Consider the following 11,404-nt stretch of genomic DNA (forward strand, 5'->3'; position numbering starts at 1 on the left):
TCTCTCTTCTTCTCTCCGTCAGTGCATTTGGCTACCCAGAGAGGCTTTTCTCTCTCCTGTTCCTTCCCGCTTTCTTAGGGAAGGAAAGCATCTTGCTCCCTGGCCCTCTCCCTTTGGCTAACTTGTGAGCTGGTATACTATCAGGAGATAAGGTCGGCTCAGAGGGATGAGTCAGACTCTGAGATGGTCTGGAATTTGAGCTTTTCTGACTTGGTGTCAGAGAGACACTGAACCTGGTTTGAGATTGGTAAACTCACCTGTCTGAGGTCAGCACGGCTGCTCAGGCAGTAGCGCTGTATCCGTGAGTCCTGAAAGCTTTACTTTCCCAGGGTAATTTGCATTCCACAGGTAAGGGAGTCCAACCAGCAGAGCGAACCAGGTTAGGGAAGAACATGGTCCATTCATTTGGAAAATAACTCAGAGCAACCACTTCATGCTGAGCACCATAGGACTCCTAAGTGTGACTCAGACAGACCCTAGTTCTCAAGGACCATGTCTAAGCTGTGAGCAGCCAGCGTTAGAGAAACCAAGGAGAGAGTAAGGGAACCCAGTTTCTTCCCATCACCCTTGCCCACCTGCAGCTGACCCTGACCCCAGTGTCTAGCTGGTGCAGAGGGCCTTTGGGGCCTTGCTAAGTCCGTCCTGCAGATCGCCTGGCATTCAGCTCATGCCCACAGTCCCAAGAGAGCTGGCCAGTACAAGTTCTCCAAGGAACAGGGAAGGCTACGGTGTCCCCACTCCCTAATGCAAATGCCACCTGCTGCCCATAGAACTCAAGCCTCAGGGGCTCAGAGCAGATGCAGAGTGTCCGGGCATGCTGGAGTCCGCTGAGCAGCTGCTGGTGGAGGACCTGTACAACCGTGTCAGGGAGAAGATGGATGACACCAGCCTCTATAACACCCACTGTGTGCTGGACCTGCAGCAGGCCCTGGTCCAGGACCGCCAGGAGGCCCCTCGGAACGACGTGGATGAGGTCTGGCCCATGTCTTCATAGCTGAGAAGTGAGTGTGACCATGGTGGTGGTGGTGACCTTTGTCTCCCCTCTGTTAGTGCCTGGGAGAGGTGACATTCCTTCAGCTTCTGCCCACAGCCCTCGCAGCTCCAGCCCCCAAGGCTGGCTGACCATTTGCCCTGCCCTGGCCTGGCCTGGGGAGAGACTCCCCAAACCCTCAAACAGATGCCCAGGCTCCCTGATCTAGCCTTGCCTCGTGGATGCCTCCTCTGGGCCTCCTTTCCTGACACAGACTCCTGACATCATGTCCACCATCCCTGGACATCCATAACAGCCATTGGACAGAACGGCAGGAGCTGTCCACAGTGCTTGTCTGCACACGTGCTCACCAACACACGAAAGTGTGTGCCACACAGTGGGCGGGAAACCGGGTTACAAAAGAATACTGAATGCTCACAGATAGGTAGAGGGGTGTGTGTGTGTGTGTGTGTGTGTGTGTGTGTGTGTGTGTGTGTGTGTGTTCGCACGTGCGCTTTTCCATCAACAAGTTAGCAGTAGGAGTCTCTGGGAAGTGGTTTTACAAGTGGCTTTAGTTTCCTGTCTAGGTTTGTTATGAATTTTACAAGTTCCCAAGACATTTATTGTCTTTGTGATCTGAAAAAATGTTATTTTTTAATAGTTTATGAATGGTTTCCAGAACAAAAACAAAGACAACTTCCACATTCCACATATTATCCCTCCAAGCCTTACCAGTACATAAATGGTACCAGCAGGTTAATATAAGAAACTAATTTTGGCTGATCCACTGCCTGCTGAATGGATGTACTCCCAATGTAATTACCCAGGTGTCCACAAGCACAGAGGGACCCGGGCCCAGGTGGGCAGTAGGAGATAGCTGGGGACATGAGGTCTGAAACTCCTTCCTGTTGTGACGGGTGCCTGGGGACTGTTCCCTTGGGCAGGGACCAAATCCTGTGTTTTCACCACCAGAAGCACTTGACCTGTGGCCCCAGGCATCTCCAGCCGCCCCAGCTCACTGTCCTGTTCCTTCCTAGGCAGGCCTGTGCTCAGGGCTCTCAAATTGAGCCCTTCAAACTCAGTTGCAGCAAAAAGAGCTCAGAAACACCGGTTCTTGTTCCATCTTTTTCTTCTTTCATGGTCTTGGGCAGTTATTCATTTTTAGAATCTTTGAATGGAGATAAAATTGTTGCCTTTGAGTTTACTGTAAGGGGAAAACCAGATGATGCATATGAGGGGATTTGGGCAATACAGTGTGTGTCATCCGTGCACAACACACCTAATGTCTTGTCTGCCAGCTTTGTGCTTGGGTGAGTGTGCATTCCCAAGGTATGGGATTTGCAACTAGAGAACCCTGGACCACCCTAAAGAGTCCTTGCACCCCAATCTCATTCCCCCCACCCTGCCCATCTAGCTCCGTCTCTTCTCTCTCTCATGCAGCAGCCAAGTCAGGCCCCTTTAAACACAGGTGTCCACAGTGCGCCCCAGTGCCTAATGCCAATGTCTCGGCTTGGCACAAGATCATGAGCCACCACACAGCTTTGTAGGTTCAAACAGCAATTCTTTATTCCCGATCTCACACCAGCCTCCACACACGCTCAGGGGAAATTCTCTTTTTCTCCCCCACAATGCACGTCCTAAATACTTTTTCTCCACGAGAACTCAGCGGGAACTCAGGCAGCAGGCACGCCCTACTCCCAGCAGCAATAATCTTTAACTAAAACTTCCCTAAAACTCCTTTTTTCTTAAACCAGGAACACCCTAAGGAGCGGGATACTTCCTCAAACCTGATCAGCTCTAAACCCGGATCCGCCTTGGTCCTTGAGCAAGGTCACCTTACATGCAATGTCAACAGCGAAATCCATTTAACATAGGGTACGCTGGCAAGGAAATTTTGAAGCGTCATTCCTACTTGACAATATCCCTCAGCACCCCAGACCTCCTGGGGAGAGGAGGAGGCACCCTGCTAGGTCTTCAGGCCCAGAGGCAGGCTCCCATCATGGTGGTCAACCTGCCCGGCTCTCCCTGCAGGAGTGCGGCTGTGAACAAGGGACGACTGAAGAGGCTGGGCATCATCCACATCCTGAATGCTGCCCACGGCACCGGTGTCTAAACTGGCCCTGAATTCTACACTGGGCTGGAGATCCAGTACCTGGGCGTGGAGGTGGACGACTTCCCCGAGGTGGACATCACCCAGCACTTCTGGAAGGCTGCGGAGTTCCTCGATGAGGCCCTGCTGACCTACAGAGGTGAGGGGCTCTGCTGCTCGGGCTGTGGACTCTCCCTGGGTAGAAACAAAGGGGGTGTCACGGTTATCTGAGGGGATCTGACAACACGGTTGTTCTCTAGGAAATGGAGAAAGAACAGGATGATCACTGACGCCACAAGCAATCCCGGGGGCCTCTCGTGTGTGGGTGCTTGGTGGCACCCAGGCAACAGATGGACACACTTAAGCTGGCCAAGGAGAGATGACAGGGAGGGCGGGAGGTGTGGGGTGGTGACAAGCACAAGGCAGGGACTGTCCTGTGATGGCTCCCAGGGCTGACTGGCTCCTTGGAGAGGCCATCTGGGAGGTCCTTCTGAGTCCCTGGTCCCCAGGGGAAGTGATCTGAGAGTAGCCACAGTAGAGCCTGGAGGACAGGCTGGAGCCAGGACAGTCGCCACAGAACGGCAGCCAGAGGACAGGGTCTCAGTCCAGGATTCGTTCGGCTTTTTCCACCTGGACTGGGCTGTTTCCCCGTCCCGGGGAGCTCCAGTTTTCTTCAACACAGAACAAAGATCAAAACATCTGATTCTAAAGTTGTCATGAGGGGCTGGGCTGGGCCTCAGAGGGAGAGCACTCGCCTAGCATGTTCGAGGCCCTAAAATAAAGACGCTGTGTCCAGATAAAAAATAAGTACTAAAAAAAAAATTTAAAAAAATAAAGTTGCCATGAGGGATAAAAATCTTTAATGCATATCAGGGTTTATTTAGCACAACACCCAGCTCTTGGTGAATGCCTGAACGTCATGCCATTATTGTAATAAACCATGTGGCATTCCTGGGAAGGGCATTTCCTGTCATCACCAACATCAGAGATAGGTCACATCTAATGGGACATGCACACACGTCACGTGTGTGTCATAAATACACACACGCACACACACGTAATGCTTAAAATTCTCCTACTTTAAGAAACATGAGCCTTTGGACAGATTGGGGTTGCTGGCATCTGTCCAAGGTCTGTGGGAGGGGACCTGTTCCTTCCACTAGACCTGAGAGCAAGGCCAACCTCCCTGTGGAGAGGGAGCCAAGAGTGTCAGACACAGGGTGGGTGGCAGGTCCCCACAGCATCCAGAGCAAAAGAGGCTTCAACTCATTTTGGGGGCCACCGAGGCACCACGAGAGCCTGTGGGGAGGCGGAGGGAGGATGTTGCATTGGGTGCAGGAGCTGCGGCTCCAGGAGGAAGCTCCTTGCTGTGTCTATGAGGGGCCAGCCCACATTGAACACCCATGTTGGTGTCAGCAGGCGTGCACCCAGTCTGCTGGTGAGGTGACCTCTCCTGCCAGGTTTCTGTTCTTACGACTAAAAGGCTCAGGTGTCACTCCAGTTGCACTGGGCTGACTGGGCTGTGCAAGAGACAAGAGACCCAAATACCTTTTTCTTTGGGGTCACGGTGACAGCTCCTCTGAACTTAAGGGTCCACAGGAAGAGAGAGAGCGAGAGCATGCGCTGACCCCTTTTATTGAGGAGAAGCTACTCAAATGAGGCAAGGGGTCAGGTTTCAGGGGGCTGAAATGATGTCCACTATTCATGATGTCCACTATCATCAGGTTGACTGACACCTGGGTAGGCCACACACCAAGGGCACAGTAAGAGAAGGGGACACACACAAGGCACTTCCATGGAATATTCTATCCTAAACAGGGCAAGGGGTTATATTACAAAGGAACAGGTGAGCGTAGCTCCACCCATAGGGCTGTAGGAAGTCACACCCGTTCATGACACATTTCTGTGACTGAGCGCCTCAGCACTCAGCAGGGAGTGTGACTCAGTCACGTGCAAAGTTGGCCTCCCACAGTCTCCTGTCCCTCAAGCCTTGCTCTTGAGCGGGAGCAGAGGGCCATACCCTGACTCTGGCTGCTGCCTGTAGGGTAGGTCTCACATGCATACGCCCCTACCCTAGAGCCTTCTTCCTGTGGCTTCCTCTGCTCTTAGATGCTTGGACATTAGCTGCTAACAAGGAGGAGGGTGGAAAGGGACACCCCCGACCCCTCAGGACAGTGCTGTTATCCACATCTAACTGTCCTGGAAGCTGAGACCCACTGGCAGTCTGGTGACTTTGCCAGATGTAACAATCAAGATGCCCTTGGTTGCTGGTAACAGAAAACCACCCCAAAGCCTTCACAGCAGCAGAGGCCTTCAATAGGAGGCCACAGGAGGATCCAGAGACCACAGGAGTGTGGCACCGAGTGGCTAGGAGCAAGGACAGGCAGGGCACTTTTGGTCCCACCCTTCCTCGCTTCCCTGGGTGGCAAACAAAGGCTTGGCATTAGCCGATCACCTGACTCTGCCCATCGCCATGGGCTTCTACCCACCAGCAGTCCCTCAGGCCACCCTGGCTCCTCGGACGGACCCCAGGGTACAGTAGGCCCAGAGACACACGGAACCTGCAGCCTCGTCTGAGTGGGATCTGATGCCCTTATAGGAGGACTGGGTGGTCACGTGCAGGAATGCGTTGGCAAGTCCTTGATCCTGCCAGATGGCCCAGGGAGGGACCGTGGAGCCCTGGGCTGGAGTAGGAGGGGCAGTGGCCTGAACCCCTGAACTCTGCTGTCCTGTGTCCCTCAGTGGGTACCAGATATTGGCAACAGACCCTGCAGCATCGCTGAGCCTCAGGGCCCATCTCATCTCTGACCCCTTGTGTGACAAAGGCATGGCCTTGGCTGGCAGGGAGACAGAATAAGGAGACTCGCCTCCCATCTCATCTAATCAGGGCTCTCAGCCGACGCTAAAGGTCCCCCAAGACTGTGGGCAGACAGACGGTGACGGCCAGGAAGTAGGTCTCCAGGAGTCTGGTCTGCACTATAAGCCAGCACTAGAGCGGTGGTGTAGACCCCAAGGCCATCCCGTTCAGGGCAGAGGGGAAGCACAAGGGAGGGGCAGATGACTGACGTGCTGAATGGCAGGGTCACGACTGGACTAGCCCCGCAGACTTACGAGCAGGTCACAGCTGCCGCAGTACTGGAAGGAATCTGTGAGATGCCATGAGATAAGGAAGACAGACTTGGAATTTTTTTTTGTTTTATAGATTTCAGTTGATATAGAAGACGACTTGAGCATATTGTGTGACATGCCCACCCACACAGACCACAGGCCCCGGCACGTGGTGCTGTGGTTCAGGTTGGTCTGAGTGTTGCCCAGCACTTCCCATATTGGAATTTAATCATCCCATTGTGAGGTGTTAAGAGGGTGGGAACTTAATCAGAGTATGGTGTTCAGAGACCTTTGTGAAGGATGAGGTTTGGATGTAGGCATTAGGGTGGAGCCTCATGATTGAATCCTGGAAACGTTTGAAGAAGGGGGTAAGATGAAGGCAGACATATATGCATGCTCCCTGCCTCTTATTCTGTAAGGCTCTGCACTGCCTTGGGACTCTGCCAGCAGGAAGGCAATCACCAGATGAGGCTCCTGGATGTCGCACTTACAGAACCATAAGCCCAAATAAACTATTTTTCTTTGTAAAGTAGCCTGCCTCAGGTATTTCATTATAGTAATGGACAGCTGACTGGTACAGAATGCATGAACGAAGGCTATGTTCTTAGCGTCAGAGTGGTGAGGGTTCCACCTACTGTATGCCATTCAGTCAAACATGACATGTTTGGCTCCATCCTAGACCCAAACTCCTCAGTGACCAACTGATAAGTTTAACTCTTAACCTGGAGGAGAGTGTCTAGAATAGCATGGAAATATGAAAAAGAAAGTTTGAATATTGATTGAAAGACACATAATAGCCAGGAAAAAAAATCCTTAGTGAAGAATATGATAGTGATCCTCTCGAGGAATTTTGCACATAGGTCGTGATCATATGGACGTATTCATTCTTGAATGCAGAATGTCAGAATAGGAGCGCTGACTGCTGTTGCATTGTTATGCTTTGCCCTAGATAGGAAAGAACTGCCAAGACTCGAGTGATCCCACATGAAGGGGGCCATGTCCACCTGATTCTGTGAGCCAGTGAGCTCCAAATCGCAGGAAGTATCCTGCAGAGGCTGGTGGTGGCCAGCCAGCATGAGGACACTGTACAGGGCAATCCCAAGCTCTGACTGACTGGAGGTGCTCTTCCACCCTGGGATCTGCTGTGATTCGGGGACTCAGGCGATGATGAACACCAGCTCCAAGCACTGGGTCCAGCACCCCGAACAGCACTTCAGAGAAGCAGGACTGGGCAGCCGCCATGGTGGCATCACGTCTCCGTGTGTTCTATTTGCAGGGAAAGTCCTGGTCAGCAGCGAAATGGGCATCAGCCAGTAGGCAGTGCTGGTGGCGCCTACCTGATGATCTTCCACAACATGGCCATCCTGGAGGCTGTGATGACCGTGAGCAGGAAGCGGGCCATCTATCCCAACGACGGCTTCCTGAAGCAGCTGCGGGAGCTCAACGAGCAGCTGATGGAGGAGAGAGAGGAGGACTGCAGCCCAGAGGGAGCCAGCGAGAGCCAGGAGGCCCGGGGCACCCTTGGGGCGCGAGCGCAGCTGACTGTGGAGGAGGAGGACGAGGCCACCAGCCACCTCAGCGGCTGCTCCCTGGGGAAGGCCAGCTAGGCCTCCGAGCCCCTCATCCTCATTGACGAGGAGGAGGAGGAGAAGCTGTACGAGGAGTGGAAGAAGGGCCAGGGCCTCTCGGCGGGCAGCGAGGCCGGGGGTGGACAGTGTCCAGGGCCGGCCTCTTCACACCAGGCCAGCCAGGAGCAGGAGCAGGAGCTCGAGGACCAGGGCGTGGAGAGGATCATCCAGGAGTGGCAGAGCCGGAAAGAGAGGTACCACACCCAGGGCCACCGGTGGTGGGCCCTGGAGGAGGAGGACAAGGAGGTCGAGGAGGAGGAGGGCAAGTCCGCGCGGAGGCTCAGGAGGATGCGGAGCCAGAGCAGCGTCTCCGAGAGCGAGAGCATGCTCAGCCGGGAGGCGTGCTCCTGCGGCAGCTGGAGCTCGGTGGCCCCAGCCCAGGCACCTGGCGCCGCTCGGACTTGATGTCCACCGAGTGCACGTGGGACCTGTGGGACGAGAGGCTGCAGGACATCGAGAGGGAGGCCGTGCGGGAGTTCCGCTCCAGGAGCAGGAGGGAGGAGGAGGACGCGCGCTCAGAGGCCGGGAGCACGGTGCCCGAGGATGACCAGCAGAGCGTGTGCTCCGAGGCCAGCTCCTTTTACAACTTCTGCAGCAGGAACAAGGACAAGCTTACTGCCCTGGAGAGGTGGAAGATCAAGAGAATCCAGTTTGGATTTCACAAGAAAGACCTAGGGGCAGGAGAGGACAGTGGTGAGGCGCAGGGCCCGGAGGATACCCCCGGGTAGAGGAACCCCCCCGGATGTCAACCTGATGGCCTACCAGACCTGGAAGCTGAAGCACCAGAAGAAGGTGGGCAGCGAGAACAAGGAGGAGGTGATGGAGCTGGGCAAGGCGGAGGATGCCGTCCTGGCCAAAAAAAGACAGCGGAGGCTGGAGCTGCTGGAGAGGAGTCGGTGGACGCTGGAGGAGAGCCAGTCCATGGCCAGCTGGGAGGTGGATGGCTCCGTGGCTAGCGGGAGCATCCCCTGTCCGCCTTCTGCTCTGCAGCCTGCTCTGTCAGTGCTAATGGGGACACAGGTCAGTACTGAGTGCCCAGAGCCACCACTCCCACCTGTCCCAGGCCGCCAGCAGCATTGGGGGATGCTCAGCCACCAACCCCAGCACTCCCCTGCCCAGCCTGCCAGTGAGGCCTGGAGACACCATTTCCATTGCCAGCATCCATACTGGATTGCCAGCGTGGTCAGTGAGACCCTGGCTCAGAAGCAGGGTGAAATGCTGCTGCTGTCTCGCTCACCGACGGTGGCAAGCATGAGGGTAGGGCCAGACACCAGCTGCCTGGGGGATGGCCAAGTCTCCATGCTCAGTGGACAGAGCAGCTCCCTTCTGGGTGACTGCCTGCTGTGTCAGAGCCAGGCAAGGCCCAGCTCCAACTCCCAGTCCGTGCTGTCCTCCAGTACTTCACTGATCTCCAGGGCCAAAGGGGCTGGGAGCAGGGTGAGGGAGACCAGCAAGCCCATCTACAGCCTCTTTGCTGACAATGTGGACCTAAAGGAGCTCTGCCACAAGGAGAGGGAGATGCAGATGGAGCTGAGGGAGAAGATGTCCAAGTACAAAATGGAGAAGCTGGCCTCCGACAACAAATGCAGCTCCCTGTTCAAGAAGAAGAAGGTCAAGGAAGAGGATGATGGTGCCAGTGATAGGGATGGGGACACAGACAGTGCCATCAGGAGCTTCCGACTCTCTTCCCGCAGTAACTCCCAAAAGCCTGAAACAGACACCTCCTCCTCCCTGGTGGTCTCTGACCACTGTAGGAGAGGCAGCAGAGGAGATGGACAGCAGCATCAATAAGTGGCTCAGTGGCCTCAGGACCGAGGAAGACTCTCCTCCCCAGAGTGACTGGTCTGGCAGCTCCAGGGATAGGTACATCAGATCTTCCCTGCACCGGGAAACTGAGTCCAAATCCTGCAGTTACAAGTTCTCCAAATCCCGGTCAGAGGAGCAGGACGCCTCCTCCTACCACGACGCGGACGGCAGCTCTGTGAGGAGTACTTCCTGTTTCTCCTCGTCCTCCACCAGGGAGGGCAGAGAGACCCACAAGTTCTCCAGGTCCACATTCAGTGAGACCTCCAGCTCCAGAGAGGAGATCCCGGAGCCCTACTCCTTCTGCCGGACCCCTGAGCCCTCCGAAGGGGAAGAGTCCCCAGAGCCATGGCGCCGGGACTGGGCTAGGCCCAGGGACTGGGAGGACATAGAAGAGTCATCCAAGTCGGACTTCTCTGAGTTTGGAGCCAAGAGGAAATTCACCCAGAGCTTCATGAGGTCTGAAGAGGAAGGCGAGAAAGAGAGGACAGAAACAGAGAGGAGGGAAGGTTTGCCTCTGGGCAGAGGAGCCAGTATCGGAGAAGCACAGACAGAGAGGAAGAGGAGGAGATGGACGATGAAGCCATCATCGCTGCTTGGAGACACTGGCAAGAGGAGACCAGGACTAAGCTGCAGAGGAGGAGGGAGGACTGAACAGGGCCTGGGCCACCTGCCACTCAGCGGAGCACAGGGCTCAGGCACACCCTGCCACCACCCCTCAGGGGCTGAGGATGCAGAGAGGATCTCTCCAACAGGCAGAGTGGCAGTGCCCAAGTGGAACGACACCGGGGTGCAGGGTGGGAGGAGAGGAGCCATGCTGGGCCAGCTCCGGCCGTTTTCTGTCATCCAGGGCCCTCTGTGCTTTGGTGCTTATGTGATTGATAGTGTGTGTCCTGGACTGGAGAGGAGAGCGTGAAAGGAATTGCAGTTTGTTGGAGACTCCAGTGTACATCCAGAAGGCCATAAGGCAGGACTTGCTTCTGTTCAAGTGGTTTCATAACAAGTCCCAGGAAATCTGTCAGCAATGCCCAGCTCTGTTTAATATCTTGGATCTCCATTAAATTGGTTTGTTGTGAAATCTTCCTTCTGCACTCTGGTCACTTTAGCTCTTTAGATGTTAGGGGAAACTCACTTCAGAAGTCATGGTGGGTTTTTATGGGCCAGCCTCACCTTGCTTCACAAAATCTGTGCCTCCAGGCAATGCCACCACCGTCTCATTGTTATATAATAAAGGAAGATGTGGTGCAGGATGGAGGGCAGCTGAGAGGCCATTTCAGGACCCACCCCCACCTCGCCCGGGAGCAACAGAAGGAACTAAAGAAAGAGTGAGGTTAGTGTGTGAGCGGCAAGGTCTGGGGTACAGAGAGGGTCCCTTGGAATGACAGGAACACAAAACCAGCCGGAGGGAGACCAGAAAAGCCCAACAGTACCAGGTGGAGGTGAGTTTTTATAAAACCTCGCGGCCATCCTTGCTTTCATTTCTTGAAGGCTGATTGGATAATGAGAGTGTACTTGGTCCTTCCTTACCCTGTGGGTGGGCTGAGCTGGTGAGAAGTCTTTACCCTTGTCACCAAGACATTTCTGCCTCAAAGACACAGGTTGGCTTGCTGGAGCAAGCAGAGGACTTTGAACACCTTACAACCTCCACTGGTGGGCTGCTCTCCAGAGCTGCTGTGGGGCCGCAGACCCTGGCCAGATTTGAACAGGCCTGTGCCATGCAGGGGTCTGAGATGTCTTGAGTAACCATGAATCCCAGCCCAGGGACGCAGCTGGCCATGACTTGATTATCGAGAGGGCAAGAGTAAG

At 54.7% G+C, this 11,404-nt stretch overlaps 1 pseudogene; it reads left to right on the plus strand.

Moving 5' to 3' along the window:
- The first annotated feature begins 770 nt into the window (after nt 1-770).
- Nucleotides 771-10,393, plus strand: LOC144373139 (serine/threonine/tyrosine-interacting-like protein 2; annotated as a pseudogene).
- Nucleotides 10,394-11,404: the final 1,011 nt, after the last annotated feature.

Source organism: Ictidomys tridecemlineatus, unplaced genomic scaffold (assembly GCF_052094955.1).
Source record: "Ictidomys tridecemlineatus isolate mIctTri1 unplaced genomic scaffold, mIctTri1.hap1 Scaffold_2587, whole genome shotgun sequence".
NCBI lineage: Eukaryota > Metazoa > Chordata > Mammalia > Rodentia > Sciuridae > Ictidomys > Ictidomys tridecemlineatus.